General features: G+C 44.9%; 1 protein-coding gene across 8 annotated transcripts in view; it reads right to left on the bottom strand.

Annotated features, from left to right (window-relative positions):
• Positions 1–15,561, bottom strand: part of ZNF76 (zinc finger protein 76) — a 32,530-nt gene extending 16,969 nt beyond the window's left edge. For 4 of the 8 annotated variants that reach the window (XM_081139976.1, XM_081139975.1, XM_081139973.1 and 1 more), the window contains exon 1: positions 15,241–15,548. The gene's annotated coding sequence lies outside the window, so the exon portion shown is untranslated. Of the gene's footprint in view, positions 1–14,745; positions 14,914–15,240 lie in introns of all 8 variants that reach the window. The other 4 variants (XM_081139972.1, XM_081139974.1, XM_081139970.1 and 1 more) reach the window with 4 other exon arrangements.
• Positions 15,562–17,490: the final 1,929 nt, after the last annotated feature.

The raw sequence follows: 17,490 nt of genomic DNA, 5'->3' as shown, positions 1-17,490 counted from the left end.
CAACACTTACCACCATGACTAGTGAACAGTGCTGCACTAGGTGTCTTACATGGAGCTCACTCCACCCTCCCACGATCCTATGATCTTCCTCATTTTACAACTGAGGAAACTGAAGCCCAAGACATGAAGTAACTTGTTTAAGGTTACAGAGTTAGTAAGTGGGAGGGGAGGATTTGAACCCAGGCCACCTGGCTCTTAAGTACTCTACTATGCTGCCTAGTACAAAGGTTTTTAGCTGGGTATTTATGAACCCTGCAGCCACCTAAAAATAGTGTGTGAGCATGAGCATTTTTCTGAAGTGGGGGGAGTCCAAGACTGTCATCAGCGTCTTACAGGGATTAAAGGTAAAGAACCACTGGTCTAGATGGGAATCCTACATCTGACCCATCTTCTCTGGTTTGCTAGGACCCCAGCAGGGACTCCAACCTGGCCTAGAGCTCTGATAACTCCCACATGGTCCCATTCTCATGAAAGCTCTGGTCCTGGCCTGTCTGCTCCACAATCCTTGACTTTCACTGTCTTTATTAGGGAGAGAAATTGTTCTGGTAGCCTGTTTTTGTGTAATGGTATTGTGTCAGAAATAAGGAAACACGTGAAACCTAAATCGGAAAACAAAGCAGACTATATGTTGAAAGGGATTACAAAACGGCCTCAAATCTTTCTGGCTGGGCCCTGCGGCTGCTGCAGCAATGGTGGTTTAATTGGGAATTTCTGAGGAAAATCTGTGGTGTAGTTAAGAACATAAGCTCTGCAGTGAGACAACCTGGATTCTAATCCAGTCTCTACCTCTTCAAAGCTGTGTGCCCTTGGGCAAGTAACTGAACCTCTCTGAGCCTCAGATGGCACTTCTCAAAAAGGGGCAAAATAGTGAAACCTTCTTCACAGGCTGCTGTAAGAATTAAATGAGGTCACGTATGTCGGCATTTAGCACAGTGCTGGCACACAGGACATACTCCAGAAACATGGGCCCCAAAGAGAGGGGGATGGAAGAGGAGCCTGCAGGGAAATGCTTTTGAAGCAATGGGTATTTCTGAAACATAGCCAAAAGTAGTGGCACCAGCCCTGAACTGGTCTGCAGAAATGGCTTCTAATCTTGATTCTACCTCCCATGACAGCCACCTAATGTGTAAAATGAAGCACTGGCCCAGATGACCGTAAAATCCTTTCTACTGCTCAGCTAATTATATTTATTACATATATAGCCCTTAATATGCGCCAGCCACTGTTCAAAGCACTTTACCTACATTAACTCTTTTAATCTTTTTTTTTTTTTTAATGTTTTTACTGACTTGAGAGAGGAAGAAAGAGGGAGGGAGAGAGGGAGGGAAAGAGAAAGAGAGAAACATCGATCAGCTGCCTTCTGTACTCCCCCTACTGGGAACAGAGCCACAACCTGGTATATGGCCTGACCAGGAATCGAACAGGTGACCTTTTGGTGCACGGGACAACGCTCAACGAACTAAGCAACACTGACCAGGACAACTCTTTTAATCTTAAAAATAATCATACTGGGACGCAGGTACATTATCCCTACTTTACAGATGAGGTGGTTGAGGCTTAGAGGTGGAGTAATTTGTTCAAGGTCCCATAACTAGTAAGTGCTGAAGCCAGGATTCAAAGCCAGGCAGGCTAGCCCCATACCTCTCAATATCTGGTGCATTTCTTCCCCCTGCTAATCCACTGTGACACAATGTCAGCACTCAAAACACTCAAATATTGACCGGTTGTTTTAACTTTCATCTCACCCAATGCAACTGAAATCCAGTTCTTAACCTGACCACAATGGAAAGAGGGAATAGCTGGTGGCCACATTTCCCTAAATAACTCTTCTTAGCCTCAAAGCAAAGAAATCTCCACTTCTTTACATGTTCTCATGTCCAGGCTAAATATGCAATTTTCTTCCTCATAATCTAAACCTTGAAAACAGCCCACTCTTGCTCTTGAACCTTTTCTGATGTCTGAAGCTGCCTTCCAACAGAGCCTGACCGAGGTGCTTCAATGGCTGCCAGGCAGGTCCAAGTGCCATTTTTCTCCCTTCCTTTGATCAAATGGTTTCCTCTGAATCCTACTGGGTCTGCAGGAAACTAACAACAGTGAAACTGATAGTCAGAGGCTTGTCACTGCCTCAGGATGGCTGCATCTGAGCAGCTCCTGCCTGCACTTGATGTTTTAGATCCATAAATCCCGTGGCGCTCTGAGAAAGGACGGAGGGATGCAGGGCAGCTGCCTGTTTTCTCTGAGGGTTAGGGTTTACCAGCCCCCCATTACCTGAACTGAGAAGGGAGAGACAGACTGAGGGGGTGGGGCAGGGCAGGTAAGAGCCATGACGAAAGGTAGGGATGAAAAGCGGGCGCTCTGACTCTCCCAGAACTAGCAGCAAGTCTAGTTTCTGTTGCATTTTAAAATGAACTTAACCTATTGTTGGCTCTGATGCAGGAAATAGCCCTATGGCTTCACAATTCAGGGTGGGGCAAAAGTAGGTTTACAGTTATGAGTACACAAAACACGGAGTTTATCCTTGTATTATTAATTATTGTATTATTTTCCATACGAATGGTAAACCCACCTCATATATAAATGTTTTCCAATGTAAAAATATAAATTATAATTATTGGGGAGAAGTGATATTTAGAAAAACTTTTTAGGTACTTCAGATCTTTAGGTCTCTCTATGAAACAAGGTATGCTTAAACTGCATCCTCAAGGCAGAAAAACTAGGGACATGAAAGAAGGGAAACTAAAGAGGAGCCATGTATTTGATTCTCCACTCAGTCACAGTTCAGAGCTAACCTGACCCACACACAAGCTGGGCTACTCCTCGATTACAACCTGTTCACTCTTCCAATGTCCAGGGAGTTCTGCCAACCAGAACTCCCTGGACATTTAAAACAAGGCTTTCTGTACTCTGTCTCAGCCGCCTGGAGGGAAACTGTATTTAGAAGCCAAAAAGAAAAAAAAAGAAACTTAGGGGGAAAAAATGACTTAATTTTCACTCAGAAAATTCCTCATTTGGGAATACAGAAAACTTCTCAGAGAGGACAGAGTGGCATTAGGTTGGAGGGATAGAGGCTGAGAGAATCAAGTAGCAAATCAGAACCAGATTTGGAAGAGCTGTAGTAAAACTGTTCAGTATTTGTTATTATAGAAAAAGACTTCAATGCACACACAAACCCCTAGTGAAACAGGCGTGGTTCTGTGGGTTTACAAACTCTTAAAGAGAAAACAGGAAATTAAATAACAGAAACTTGCATTAACATAACACACATACATTTAAAACATCAGCTAAATGCCTCTTTCCAAAAGGCATCCTGATGTTAAAAGCCCAAATCACTGTTTAGTATGTTTCCTATTTAGCTACTACAGTTTTATAAATGTGAATTAGTCACAGCAAAAGGAGTACTTAGGCAAAGTGGGTTATTTTCAATTTCAAAAGGGCAGTAAAAATGCAGACCCCTTAACTGCAGAACAGAATCCATCTAAACTAAAACAGATAACTTAAAAATCTAATTTTGAGCCATATGTTTAAGTGAATTTTAACACCTTAGTTTGTAAACACCCAATCATGGCTGAGTTTCAAATCCACCCTGGTCCATGAAAAGAAAAGCCCAGAATAAAGGTATTTTGGAAGGATTATCCTAAGGATGTGCTTTACACCAATAAGCAAATTAGTGCAGATCTGATGAACTTACACCTGGACTGTTTCTGGAATTCAGCTTGGGGTCACCACTGGCTTCAGAAGGGCTATTTGAGCCTGGCTGGTGTGGCTCAGCTGAGCATCGTCCCATGAACCAGGAGGGCACAGTCTGATTTCGGTCAGGGCTCATGCCTGGGTTTTGGGCTTGATTCCCAGGAGGGGGTGTGTGCAGGAGGCCGCTGATCAACGATGACTCATTGATGTTTCTATCTCTCTCTCCCTCTCCCTTCCTTTCTCTCTTAAAAAAAACACCAAAACAATAAAAACATATTTTTAACAAATGGTTAAGATAATACATTTTATGTTAAATGTATTTTACCACAATTTTTAAAAATTGGGTGAAAAATATACATGAAGACACGTATAAACTCTAAGAACAATACCAAATTCCCACTGGACAAATAAGGCTACAATATGAATTCAAAAGCAAAAAATACTTATTAAAAAGGCTCATTCTCAGTAATTAAAGAACAAGAAAGAATAATCATGAAAATATTTTACTTATTAAATTACCAAAAATCAAAGGAAAAGTATTAACATCCAATAGACGATGAGATACCACTATGCACCTATCAGAATGACCACAATCCATAACACTGACAACACCAAATGCTGGCAAGTATGTGGGGGTATAGAAACTCTTATTTATAGCTGGTGGGAATGCAAAATGGTACTTTGGAAGACAGTTTGGCAGTTTCTTACAAATCTAGACCTACTCTTACCAAATGATCCAACAATACTACTCCTAATTTACCCAGAGGAGTTGAAAACTTATGTTTATAGCAGTTTTATTCAGAGCTGCGAAAAACAGGAAGCAACCAAATGTCCTTCAATAAATAAAGTGTTGTACAACTATACAATGGAATATTATTCAGTGATAAAAAGAAATGAGCTATTAAGTAGCAAAAAGACATGGAGGAACCTTAAATACATTTTACTAGGTGAAAGAAGCCAATCTGGAAAGGTTACATACAATATGAGTTCAACTACATGACATTCTGGAAAAGGCAAAACTATAAAGACAGTAAAAATATCAGTGGTTGCCAAGGGTACAAAGGGAGGAGAGGGGGTGAACAGGTGGAGCACAGGGAATTTTTAGGGCAATGAAATTATTCTGCATGATACTGTAATGCTGGGTACCTGACATTATGCATTTGTCACAATCCACAGAATGTACAACACAAAGAGTGAATCATAATGTAAACTACGGACTTTAGTTAATACATCAACATTGGTTCATCAAGTGTAGCAAATATACTGCACCAATGCAAGATGTTAATATAGGCATATCTCGTGTTATTGTGCTTCAGTTTTTAAAAACAAACTGAAGGTTTGTGAGGCAACTTGCTGAGTGAACATTACAAGAGTTTGGAAGGTGATTCCAACCCTCCTGGATGACTTTGAGGGGTTCAAGACTTCAGTGGAGGAAGTAACAGCAGATGAGGTGGGAACAGCAAGAGGACTAGAGTTAGGAGCGGAGCCTGCAGATGTGACTGACTGGCTGCAGTCTCAGGATCAAACTTTAAAGGACAAGGAGTCTTATCAATGAACAAAGAAAGTGGTTTCTTGAGACAGGATCTACTTCTGTGAAGACACTGTGAAGACTGTTGAAATGACAACAATGGACTTAGAATAGCTTAGCTGATAAAGCAGGGTTTGGGAGGATTGATTCCAATTTTGAAAGTTCTACTGGGGGTGAAATGCTATCAAACAGCATCACAGGCTACAGAGAATCATTCATGAAAGGAAGAGTCAATCAATGCTGCAAACTTCATTGTTGTCTTATTTTAAGTATTGCCACAGCCACGCCAACCTTCAGGAACTGCCACCCTTCAGCAACCACCACCCAATCACTCAGCAGCTGTCAACGAGGCAAAACCCTCCATCTGCAAGAACACTATGACCTGCTGAAGGCTCAGATACTGGTTAGCATTCATTAGTTATGTACACTGTTTACTACTCAAAATGTTATTGCTCACTTAATAGGCTGCAGTATAGTGTAAACATAACTTATATGCACAGAGACACTAAAGAACTTCCGTGACTCGCCATATCGCCATATTTGCTTTACTGCGGTAGTCTGGGACTGAACCTGAACTATCTCTGAGGTCTGCTTATTTTGGGGGAAACTGGGAACAGAGGATGGGGGAAGTATATGGGAATACTCTGTACTTTGTTCAATTTTTCTATAAACCTAAAACTGCTCTAAGAAATAAAGTGTATTAATAAAAGATCCCCAACCATGGACGTTGGCAAAGCCAGGAGGCAGGCCCACGCGTGCATTGCTGACGGCACTAGAGACTGCTCCAGGCTCTCCAGAGAACAGTGTGTCAATGCTGAACCCCACTGGGGAAGGTTCAGCATCTGAGATCTAATAACTTCATCTTTGTAATTCACTCCACAAAAAGAATCCAGAGAACAAGAGCTATTTGCACAAAGATGCTTGTTTAGATGTGTTAGACAAGAACCACGAGACATCTGGATTAATGGAGGGGTTAACAAGTAAAAAGAGACAGAAGGTTGAACATTCCTACAGTCCTAGCTCATAGAAACCTTAACTCCAAGTGAGACAATGGTAGAAGAGACCAAAAAGAAATGAACAGTTGTGCTGGAAAGAAGGGGTATAATCTTTAAAAAAAAAATAAAGTGGCTGAAATGCAAAGAGCACAGCATCGAGCTGCGAGGTAATTCTCCAGTGGACACTAAGACCGTCTGCTCGGTGCTGGCCCCTCCCTCTCGGGGTTTTCCTTTATTCTGCCCACAGCCTTCCTATTACTACCTGTACCCCAGCCTCCTAGGTACTGCATGCAAAGACAGACATCTACTCTTCCTCTGCTTCAGGCCAATCTAAGCATGGAGGTCGGGGACTTCTTCTTCTAGAATTTGTCTTCCTTTCTTCTCACCACCAGAGGCCCAGTTACCTCTTTTGGATATATTTTTAAATGCAATGTTCTTCAAACTGGGCTGATGTGCTTTGCGTGTCTTTTGGAACAGTGTCATGGTGAAGCTCCATGATTCAGCATCCTACCTTGATCTCTAAGTAATGTATATATTCTTTTTTTTTTCTTTTTGATTTTGAGAGTACATTTATTAAAGCTGGGGACAGTGAAACAGGAAGGGCTTAGAACAGAAAAAGCAACAGGAGAGAGCCTAGGCACTGCTTTGGCTCTCTAGAAATGTTATAGGAAAGAAATGACCCAAGGAGGGGCTGATGTTAGCTCACTGGGAAGTCAGAGAAAAGGGGGCCTTGGGGACAGGTTCAGGGAGTTAGCCTGGGATGGGCTGCTGCTGCCCACTGCTCCCTTGGTTGCAAGTGTCATGGGGACCCTTAGAGCTTAGGAGATGAATGCCTGAGAGGGAAGAAAGGTGTGGGCTTGCTCGTGGGAGGGAGAGCACGCTATGTATATTTTGTTTTAAAAATATACATATCTTTACTGATTTCAGAGAAAGGAAGGGAGAGGGGGAGAGGGGGAGAGGGGGAGAGGGGGAGAGGGGGAGGGGGGGAGGGAGAGGGAGAGGGAGAGGGAGAGGGAGAGGGAGAGGGAGAGGGAGAGGGAGAGAGAGATATTGAGAGAGTCATTGATTGGCTGCCTCCTGCACTCCCCCCCCCCCTCCCCCCCGGGATGGAGTCTGCAACCCAGGCATGTGCCCTGACCGGGAATCAAACCACAATCTCCTGGAGCTGGGCTGTATGTTCTTAAATCAATGTCCATGATGCTGTAGGGAAACAGGCACAGTCATACATTGTTCCTGGGAGTACGCACTGGTACAAGCTCTATGTAGACCAATCAAAATTATCAATGTATGTATCATCTGATCCAGCAATTCCATGTCTAGTTTACAGGTAGACATACATGTGTACAACATGACACATGTCCAAGGTTATTCATGGTATCCTTGTATCAACAATAGCAAAAAATTGGAAATAGCATAAATGTCTATCAACACAGAACTTCTTTACTATGTAGACATAAATAAATGAGAAAGCTCTTTACACATTGGCACGAAAACCTAAAATACAAAGTTAGTTCATAGTTGTGAGTACGTGAAACAATTTATTGTTGTATTTTTATTACTTATTATATTATTTTCCACACAAACAACTATAAACCTACTTTTTCTCCACCCTGTATATTAAATAAAAATGGCAAGGTATAAAACAGTGCCTTTTGTATGCTGCCATGGGCATAAAGAATATCTGTGAAAAGTTAAGAAATTATTAACCAAGGTTACCTGTGGAAGGCTAACTGGGTGACTAGGGCAAAACAATAGAAGGGTGAACTTTTCACTGTATCTTTTATACTTAAAAAAAAATTAAAGTCTTGTGAAAGTATTACCTATATAAAATAAATAAAAATAAATGAATAAAAGAAGACAGTCTAACAGCATGCTCTGCACTCTTTTGTTGGTTATGGGAGTATCTATGTCTCCATTCTGAGGCATGGCTAGTCCAGTGCTGATGGGATAGACTCCATGATGTTACAGATTTGTACCAAAACCACATCTGAAAACTCAGCTTCACAATTCATGGATGGCATTCTGGAGTATTATATGGAAAGCTGATAAAGCTGGACAAGAGGCAACAGGAAATCTATACAGGACCTGAGGATACCCTGGCTTCAACACACGTGTCCCAGCATGGTCACAAGATAGATCAGCTGGAGTAGTGGCTAAGCAGGGGCTGCTTTCCCCGCCACTATTGTTTTTCTTTCAAATCTGCATCCAAGGATATGTTTATTGATTTTTCGAGAAAGAGGAAGGGAGAGAGAGAAACATCGATCAGTTACTTCCCGTACTTGCCCTGACCAGGGACCGAATCCACAACCTAGGTATGTGCCCTGACCAGGAATGGAACTTGCAACTTTTTAGAAGATGCACAGATGCACCTTCTCTGGAGTGTATGGGATGACTCTCCAACCAACTGAGCCTCCTGGCCAAGGCCCCCCTTCACTGATTTTAAGATCTCAGGACAGTACTTCCTAGGTTAAGCAGATGACTTTAGACACAGAGAACTCTGGTCTCAGGTATCCCTGCCACACCCTACACATCCAAGCTTCAGGCCAGTTCTACAATCTCAAGGAGCCTCCCAGTTCCTTGGTTCTTATCTTAACTGCATGGGTCTCATGCTTTATCAAAATCCCAAAGCAGCAGGGCCTTCCAACAAATAGTCATGCAGTCAGAAACAGTACCAAGCTAAAAAGTTACACCTGGGCTTCTCAAAGATGAATGGTTTACTGAGGGCAAGGTTGGGTGAGTGTTAACCCAGAGGCACTGGAAGAAGCACTCTGACTTCCAGCTGTGACAGTGTGACGTGCTGTGAGGCTTTGAATGTCGCACCCAACATTGCAGCTCTTTCTGGTTCTGAACTGCACTTCTACCAGCAAAACAAAGAAACTGCACAGCATTTGTGAGCTCCTCACACGGTCACTCTCATTTCTATACCTTTATTGATAGCCGCCAGGGCAAGAGGGATCTAAGGTTTTGTCAGTAGCTTAATGCCACCAGACAACAGCGTCAGCTGTACTTGGATTTGTGTCTCTTGTTTAGCTTGTCAGAGACTCTCTTTACAACATAAATATCGACATCTAAATGACACAAGGGTAAACACTGCTTCCAGATGCAGTGAGGAGATAAACCCTGCCATGGTATGTTTTCCATAAACTTGATTCTTTTGCGGGGAAAATAACACACTCCTACTTTCTGTTATACTGCTTATAATTTAAGTTCCTGGAGAGCACGCATTTCAGCTTAATCGGCACCTAATAAAGAATGTGCCCACAGATACTAAATGAATAATACTATTAGGTCACATAGCTAACTGAGCTCTTTAGCTCAAATTTGAATCCTAAATCAGCGCCACTTATTGTGAACAAAATCTAATTGAAAGTCCTCAGACCAGATTTGAAGCCTTTCATCTACCACGGAACGATGAGCTCCCTAAGAGAAGTTCCTAGCAGAGGAGTAAATACTGAGTGAAAGAATGAAGGAGCAAAGGAACGCGTCCCACTACCCTAACTCTTCCACCAGCCCTGGCTAGAATGACCACTCTTTCCTCACTTGGAATACCCCCTTGCCTCATCTCTCACATCCACGTTCACTGTTTCCCCTACACCCAGGTCAATAACAAGGTTTCCATAGTTAATGTCACACCAGACCAACAGACTCCAGCCTGTTTCCTCTGCACTTGGCAGTGAAGCTATACCAGGTGGCTCAAAGGCACGGATGCATCTTGTGTGTTATCGTAGCCTCTGGGTCCAGCACAGCACCCAGCACACGGCAAGCACTCTACATATTACTTTAGCAAAGAAGGAAGGAATCTTACTACCAATGCCGCCACCTTGTGTAGAGCTCAGCAGTTTCCAAAATAATTTCTCAAGTATACAGATATAGTATCGTTTTTACTCTAAGCACTAATTCATCAACTCTTGCAATGGGAGGGGCTGAGATGACAGCTCTTGTCTAGTCTAAAGCAGTCATTTTGCAGATAAAGATACAGAGTCCAGAGCTGCAGAGCAGTCCCAAAGGATCACAGAGCTCCAGGTGGCAAAGCTGGGCCGCACACTGGAAACACCAGTGCTTTCCCCACCATACTCCTGTCTCTTACCCAGTAACAATGTTCTTTTAGTTCCCAGGAGAGCAAAAATTTATTCATGTCTAACATGAGTAAATCCAGCTTAGTCAATATCCCCATATCCAAAAAAATCTTAAACCTGACATATTCAAAAGTGAATTCCTTATCCCCACTCTCACAACCTGCCCCTCCTCTAGGCTCCCCAATTTTACTAAATGGGAACTCCATCCTTTAGTTGCTCAGGCCAAAAATGAGGGAGCCTTCCTCAACTTCTCTATTTCTTTCACATGCTGCATCTAATCCATCAGCAAATCCTGTTGGCTCCTCTTTCAAAATATATATCCAGAATCCAACCACTTCTCACTCTTTATTGCTTTATTTTGGGTCCAAGCCACCAACTTCTTCTGCCTGGACTATTGCAGTAGACTTCTAACTAGTTTTCCTTGTCCCACTCTCAGCCCCTACAATTTTCAACATAGCAGCAATTATGATCCTTTATGTCAGTTCATGTCACTTATCTGCCTAGAACCCTCCAATGGTTCTCATCTCATTCACAATTCACAATACAGTGCCTGTGATGCCCAATGTGATCTGCCACTAATCCACTTCATTCCTGCTTCTGCTGTTTCCTCTCTTACCCTACTGCAGCCATACTGGTTGGCGTCCTTGTGTTTCTCAAATATACGAGGCACACTCCTGCCTAAGGACCTTTGTACTTGCTGTTCCTGCTGGCTGGAATACATTTCCTCCACATATGTGCTCGGCTGACGCCTTAACTTCATTCAGATCTTTGCTCAAATGTGACCTTTTTAGTGAGAACTTCTTTGACCACCGTACTTAAAATATAATACCCCGACCCCTGGTATTCTCTATTTCCCTTCTCTGATTAATTTTCTCAATATATACTTTCCTTACTTGTTTACTGTAAACAAATTGAGGGAGCCTTCCTCAACTTCCCCAAAAGGTGAGCTCCTTAAGTCTTGGAACTTTTTTTATTCATTGCTCTACCCCCAGGTACTAGAAAAGTACCTGGCCTCTAGCAGATATTCACCAGACATTTTTGGAATGGATCAGTGAATGAATGAACATCGTTACCTTTAGGATCTTCCAGTAATCTAAAGACATTAGGCCAGAAGAAGAGCCTAGTTGAGTTCTGATCCCTCCCTCATGTCCCCACTGCCTCAGCTTCTTCTCAGGTACAGTCAATTCCTTTACCACCAGAAACTACACCTGGGCTGGGGAGCAGGGAAGGACCAGAGCCACAGGTGCTTGTTGCCAGGGTGTTACAATTCCCAGGCCACCAGGTACAAAATTCTGCAGGGTGCTAATTTTGTATCTAGCATCCTGGTATCTCACAAACAGAAGAGGTCAAAGATAGGCCAGGACTAAATATATTACTAACGGAGATAATGCTATTGACTCAGCAACAGCAGCTCATTTACTCTGAGGTGTTTTCCAAGGAACTGTGTTAAACTCTCACTTGTTCATCTAGTGGTCCATTTTTATTTTACAATTTTATTATGGATTTCAAACATATACAACAATAGAAAGAATAATATAATGAACCCATTACCCAATTTCAACAATTACCAACATCTTGCTAATTTGGTTTCCTTTATTCTGTCTGCAACTCCCACTAAATATTTCATCTAGCTGTTTGTTTGTTTGTTTGTTTGTTTGTTTGTTTTTGAGAACTGGTCTATATATGTCAGACCCAGGCCTTGTAACCATGGAATTTTAGCAACTATGTCAATCGCTAATCTTAGCAGAATACAGTAAAAACAAGCACTTACACCATTCCCCCACCAGAGTAACCACTAAAAAAAAGAGATGTCTAAATTCCAGACTGCTAAACTCCAGACTTGCCCACTGTCACCTTTGGAAGGACTTGGGGAGAGGACTGTTGTGGCTAAAAAATGAATGTAGATGTAAGTTGTTTTCGCTTGTTTGTACTGATGTAAAATTTCTGAATGTGTTAATTCAATCCAGTATTTACTGACTACCTGAAAATATGAGGGACAGGATTAAGATGACAGAAGGTAAAGAAAACCCAATCTCTGTTCCCAAAGAAATCACATTGGGGGTGGGAGAGTGCGTGAAAAGAGTATACATATACACAAAGCAGAATATGTACCCGGCCCTAAGAAAGATTAAATAAGCCTAAGGCAAAACCTCCTTTTAAAAAATAAAACCCACAGAATTTGTAGACCCCAGGGTTTACCCCTTCCTTAACTCCAGCTTAGCCCTCTGCTGTATTTATTGCTGTAGGGTCAATAAGTACATTATAAGAGGCCTGGGAATTTGGTGACCCACAGAATAGACTTTGGATGTGGATCTTTAATGTCACATTTTGCTACTACCCATCTAGTCCTCCAGTGGGAGGGGACAGAAAAATCTTCCCAGGGCTTGGAAAACAATGGAGCTAATTCAATGCCGGCAGAAGCTGACACTCAAAGCATTCTACCCTTAGGGCCTATACAGCAAGAAGTTTCATAAACAGGATAGGATCATGGGAGTGGGTCAAGGAGACAAGGCTAGATTGATTCAGAAGAATTTCCAAGATCTCTCTTTCTTGCTACCTAAAGGGCTGTGATCTTCGTGATTATCAGAACTTTCCAGAGAAGAGTGTAGTTCTTTGAACAAGTCAAAGAGGCCAATGGTTTGGACAGTGCTGTGCATGAAGGAAGGAGAGCTGAGCAGTAGGGTCATTCATGTGGTCCTGGAGTTAAATGCATAGGACAGTGGGAAAAAAGGGCAGAGTTGGGATGGGAGAGAGCTTTGCATTAAACCAATGTTATTGACACTGGTGAGGTGAGGATGGTTGGGAGAAAAATAAGGGAAGGCAGGAAGAAGGCACTGAGAAACGACAGACATGGAGAGGGAAAGGGTAAAAGATGATTCTGGTTTGAAGAATCATCACTGATAAAAATGAGAATGCCATGAGATCTGGGAATCTGAGGGGCAGGAACACACAGCTCACTGGACAGAGTGTAAAAAGGAGGGTCTCAGGATGGGAGGGCATAGAGGTTATAAACTGGGTGAAGGAGGTCACTCTAGATGAAGAGCTGATTAGATGGTTTTGGGTAAAGGATGTGGCTGAGGTTGGTAGAAGGCAGCTAGAACACTGAGAAGAGACTGAAAGTAGAAAGAGATCATATGAGGAAAGACTGAATTCCTGCCTGTAAGGAACTTAACAGGATGAGAGGATTTGGGGTAAAGTGCCAATGAGGTGGGAAATACCTTAGGGTGAGTGAGGTAATGGAGTGAGGCCCAGGGGCTCCAGGGGCTCTTAAGGTGAGGTGACATCTGGACAGTCAATGAAGAGCGGTATTGAGGTACAGGGGTCTCAGGGCATGTGGGGTCAAAAGTCATGAACAATGAAGTCACTAAGCCATGGGGCAAAGGGTAACAGAAACCTTGAGATTTGTGGAATGAGTTGACATTCAGTTTAGGAATTATTAGAAAATAAGAAACAAGGGGCTGATGGTGACCTAGAAAACTAGGTAGGTTTGAGGACAAGAGAGGTAATGGAGAAAACGGGTTTTGAAGACTGGGTTCAAATCCCAGCTCTGCTACTTATCTGAGTTTCAGGTTCTTCATTTACTTAAATTCAACCCAAAACAAAGAAACAAAAATGGGAAGTGGTGGTGGATATATATCCACCACCTCTTGGGGTTGTTGCAAGGTAAACAGAGGACCAGGTATGGTGTCAAGTGCTTTGCATGCATTATCTCAGGCACTACTATTATACTCACTTAGCAAAAGTAGAGACTGAGGGTTCAGAGGGGCTAAAGGGTATGCCTGACGTGCCATAGCTGAAGGGCTACCGTCACACCAGAACCCAGGTCTCTTATCACAGCAATGCTGGGAGCTGACGCACGCTGCAATCCAGCTCAAGGGAAATAGGTTTGGACTATTTCGAGTGTAGGGGGTCATGGGAGCGAGAGAATAAGGATTATGAAGAAAGTGGACCCTGGGGTGAGGTCACAAGAGTAACCTCCTAGGGAAGGGGATCGAAATAATTGCAAAAGAGGATTATCTTGACTGAGAACTGCAGAATCTCACAGCTGGAAGTAAATGGAGATCCTTTAAACCAACCTTATCACAGTACAGATGAGAAACTGAGGTCCAGAGTGAGGAAGGGGCTTCTCCCAGGTTCCCAAAGCACAAGCCTGACATAGCTAGGAACTTGAATCTGGGCCCACACTACATCCAGAATTCTTTGATGCCTCCAACTACTACTACTTCACATTCGTCTCCTTATCTTCCTGGGCACCAGCATGGTGCCAGAGCATTTCTGTCATGTGCTGATTGACACTGGAGGGCTGGAGTGCGGAGGGATGTCAGTGGGGGTGACTTTAGGATGAAGGGGGAACATGGAATGAGGATCATGAGGTAACGGGGGAAAGAAGGGATGATCACATATTGAGAATTTGTAGATGACCGGGTGGGAAATTATTGGAGTAGGGCTTAAAACTCACCAAGTTTGTGGGGGAACACGGTAGAAGTGGAGGGGTTACTGGACCAGTGGGGTCACTGAAAAGGTGTGCGATCATCAGGGAGGGGGGCGGGGATCTGAGGTCGGGAGTCACTGTTAGAACTGAGGGAGTCACCGAGTCGGCGGGTCCTGCGCAGTGCCGGGGAAGTTCCTAGGTTGTCAGAGCCGTGACTAAGAATTGAGGGTTACCTGGGGAGGTCTCAGGGTCAGTTGGTGGGGTGTGGGGCCAAGGAGGTGGAGGCGGGCGCAGTCACGGGGTGGGAGTGGTGGGGGAGGAGCCGCGGGGCGGAACGGAGGGGAAGGCCGGGGCCCGGACCCGGGGTGGGGGAAGGGTCAGCCGCCGTCCAGCCAGCCGCCCGGCCGCCGGGCTAGGGCCGCAGGAAGGTGGGCACGACGGGCTCGGGACCTTCCCCGGGCCCTGCGCCCGCCCGTCCTCCCACCTGGGCACGGTGGACCCACTCTTCCCACAGCCACCAACCTGACAGCCCCCGAGGGCGACTCCGCCGACAGACCGCCATGCACCGGGCCCCGCCACCAGCGCCGGCCCCGCAACCCGCCTGCGCCATAGCCCGCCCGCCCGCGCGCAGCTTGCCTCGCGCGATATCCAGGTTCCAGGGCCGCCGCACTTTCCCCTCCTCTCGGCGCGCCGCTACCGGCCCCGGAAGCCGTATGCAAAATACAGGGCACGCTCCACCTCGAACCCCAGTCGCCGCGGCCGTCGTACTTATCCTGGTTCCCGGGGCCCTGGAGCCCGGGCGGCCGCGCCTGAACGATGCCCCTCGCAGCCCCGCCCCCGGCCGGGCTGACGCACGGCCCGCGAGGCCGAGCGCCTGGGGAGGGCGTGATGACGTCACGACGCCCCGGTCAGCGCCCGGGCCGGCCTGCCGGTCGGGTCGTCGCTATAGCGCTGAGAAGCCGCCACCTGTCCCGAGGAAAAACTCTGTCCACCTGAGACTGGAGGCGGGAGTGGGGAGGAGCCCGAGGCCCGAGGAGGAGCGTGCGCGGCCCGCGGGCTGGAAGGTGCGCTGCGGCTCGCGGCGGGCTGAGGGCAGCGGTTTCCGGGGTCCCCCTGCCCGCTCGGGGGCACAGGCCCTCCGTCGGGCTCGGAGCCCCAGGCTTCGGCGTGCGCCTCACCGCCCCGAGGCGCTTCCCGTGCGCGGTCCGCGGGCACAGCCTACGGCCCTCGAGCCGCCCCCCGAAGGAAGCAGTGGCGGGTGTTATTGGCGCCGCGCAGAAAAGGCCGACCCTGAGGCGCCGGGAGGGACTGGCCTCCAGGGAGGGCGCCCGGCGGTCCTCCGGGGCGCTCGCCCCCTCGGTCCCTCAGCCCCACCCCATCCTCAGAACCAGCCCCGGCCCCCTGTCGGCTAGTTGGGGTATCCTCAGAAATCCTAGGAGAAATGCAAAGGGAGTGAGCTTTTGGTAAAAAATTAAAAGTAAGTATATAAGGAGAGGAGTTAGGTAAGGAACTGGGGAAGGTTGCCTCTTAGGAGAGAATTGGGTGCCTGGAGGTATGAGGTGAGGAACTTTTCCCTCTCTATCCTTTTAGACTTTAACTCGTTTATTTGTATTCCCCCTCCCCCTGAAAACAATTTAACTTAAAAAAAAAAAAAATTGGAAGGGAAGTATTCCGATGAACTAGAAACATTTACGAAGTACTTGGTTTGGGGCGCATGGTGGCTAAACATGCCAGTGGGGGCACTGGCATCCTGTCCCTCCCCTGCCCTGTCTGCAGAGCTTAACCAGAAAGCCCTCCCCTTCAATTTTAGGCATTCCCGCTTCCCCATCTTTGTTTTGGCTCAACATTTCCTGAGGCGGGACTATTGAGGATATTTTTGTTAAAATATTGACGTGCAGATTTACTTCAGTGTGGAAAATACTGCCACTTGTGGAATTACCAAAACCAGTCTTCATTTCAAACCATTAGCCTAAATGGTCATCAGTCAAGTCAGAATTACTTTCCATTAGGAAAAAGTTTTGACTTTATTCTTCAATTTAAATAACTATGTTAATATTCATTTTAAAGAATATGATAAAAATAACTGGAAAATAAATGATTAACTGTAGCTTATAAAATAGATTAAAAATCATGGCAAAATTATATAGATGTGCCCTAGCAGGTTTGGCTTAGTGGTTAAAGCGCTGGCCCAAGGACTGAAGGGTCTCAGGTTCGGTTGTGGTCAAGGGCACATACCTCAGTTGCAAGCTCAAGTGGGGGCACGTTCAGCGGGCAACCAATCAATGTGTCTCTCTCACACTGATGTGCCTCTCTCCCCCCTTTCCACTCTGAAAAGCAATAGAAAAAATATCCTTGAGTGAGGATTAAAAAATAATAAATTGTATATTCCAATAATTTTGTTAGACTTCATGATCAAACTTTTTCTCATGTATTTAATAAAAAATAATGGATTGAGCAGCTAACAAATCACTTCATTTTTTACAAGTAGGAGGTAGAAAAGAATAAACATTATATCAGTTGAAATACATGAGGACTGAGTATAATGGGAATATTTTGTGGTTGGTTTTTTTTTTTTTAAATATATCTTTATTGATTTCAGAGAGAAGAAGGGAGAGGGGGGAAGAGAGATAGAAACATCAATGATGAGAGAGAGTCATTGATCGGTTGCCTCCTGCACGCCCCTAACTGGAGATCAAGCCTGCAACCTGGGCATGTGCCCTGACTGGGAATTGAACCCTGATCACCTGGATCCTAGATCGATGCTCAACCGCT

This window comes from Miniopterus schreibersii (genome assembly GCF_964146895.1).
Source record: "Miniopterus schreibersii genome assembly, chromosome: 6".
Taxonomy (NCBI): Eukaryota; Metazoa; Chordata; class Mammalia; order Chiroptera; family Miniopteridae; genus Miniopterus; species Miniopterus schreibersii.
Note: the sequence above shows the minus strand (reverse complement) of the source record. Positions and strands in the feature narration are given on the sequence as shown.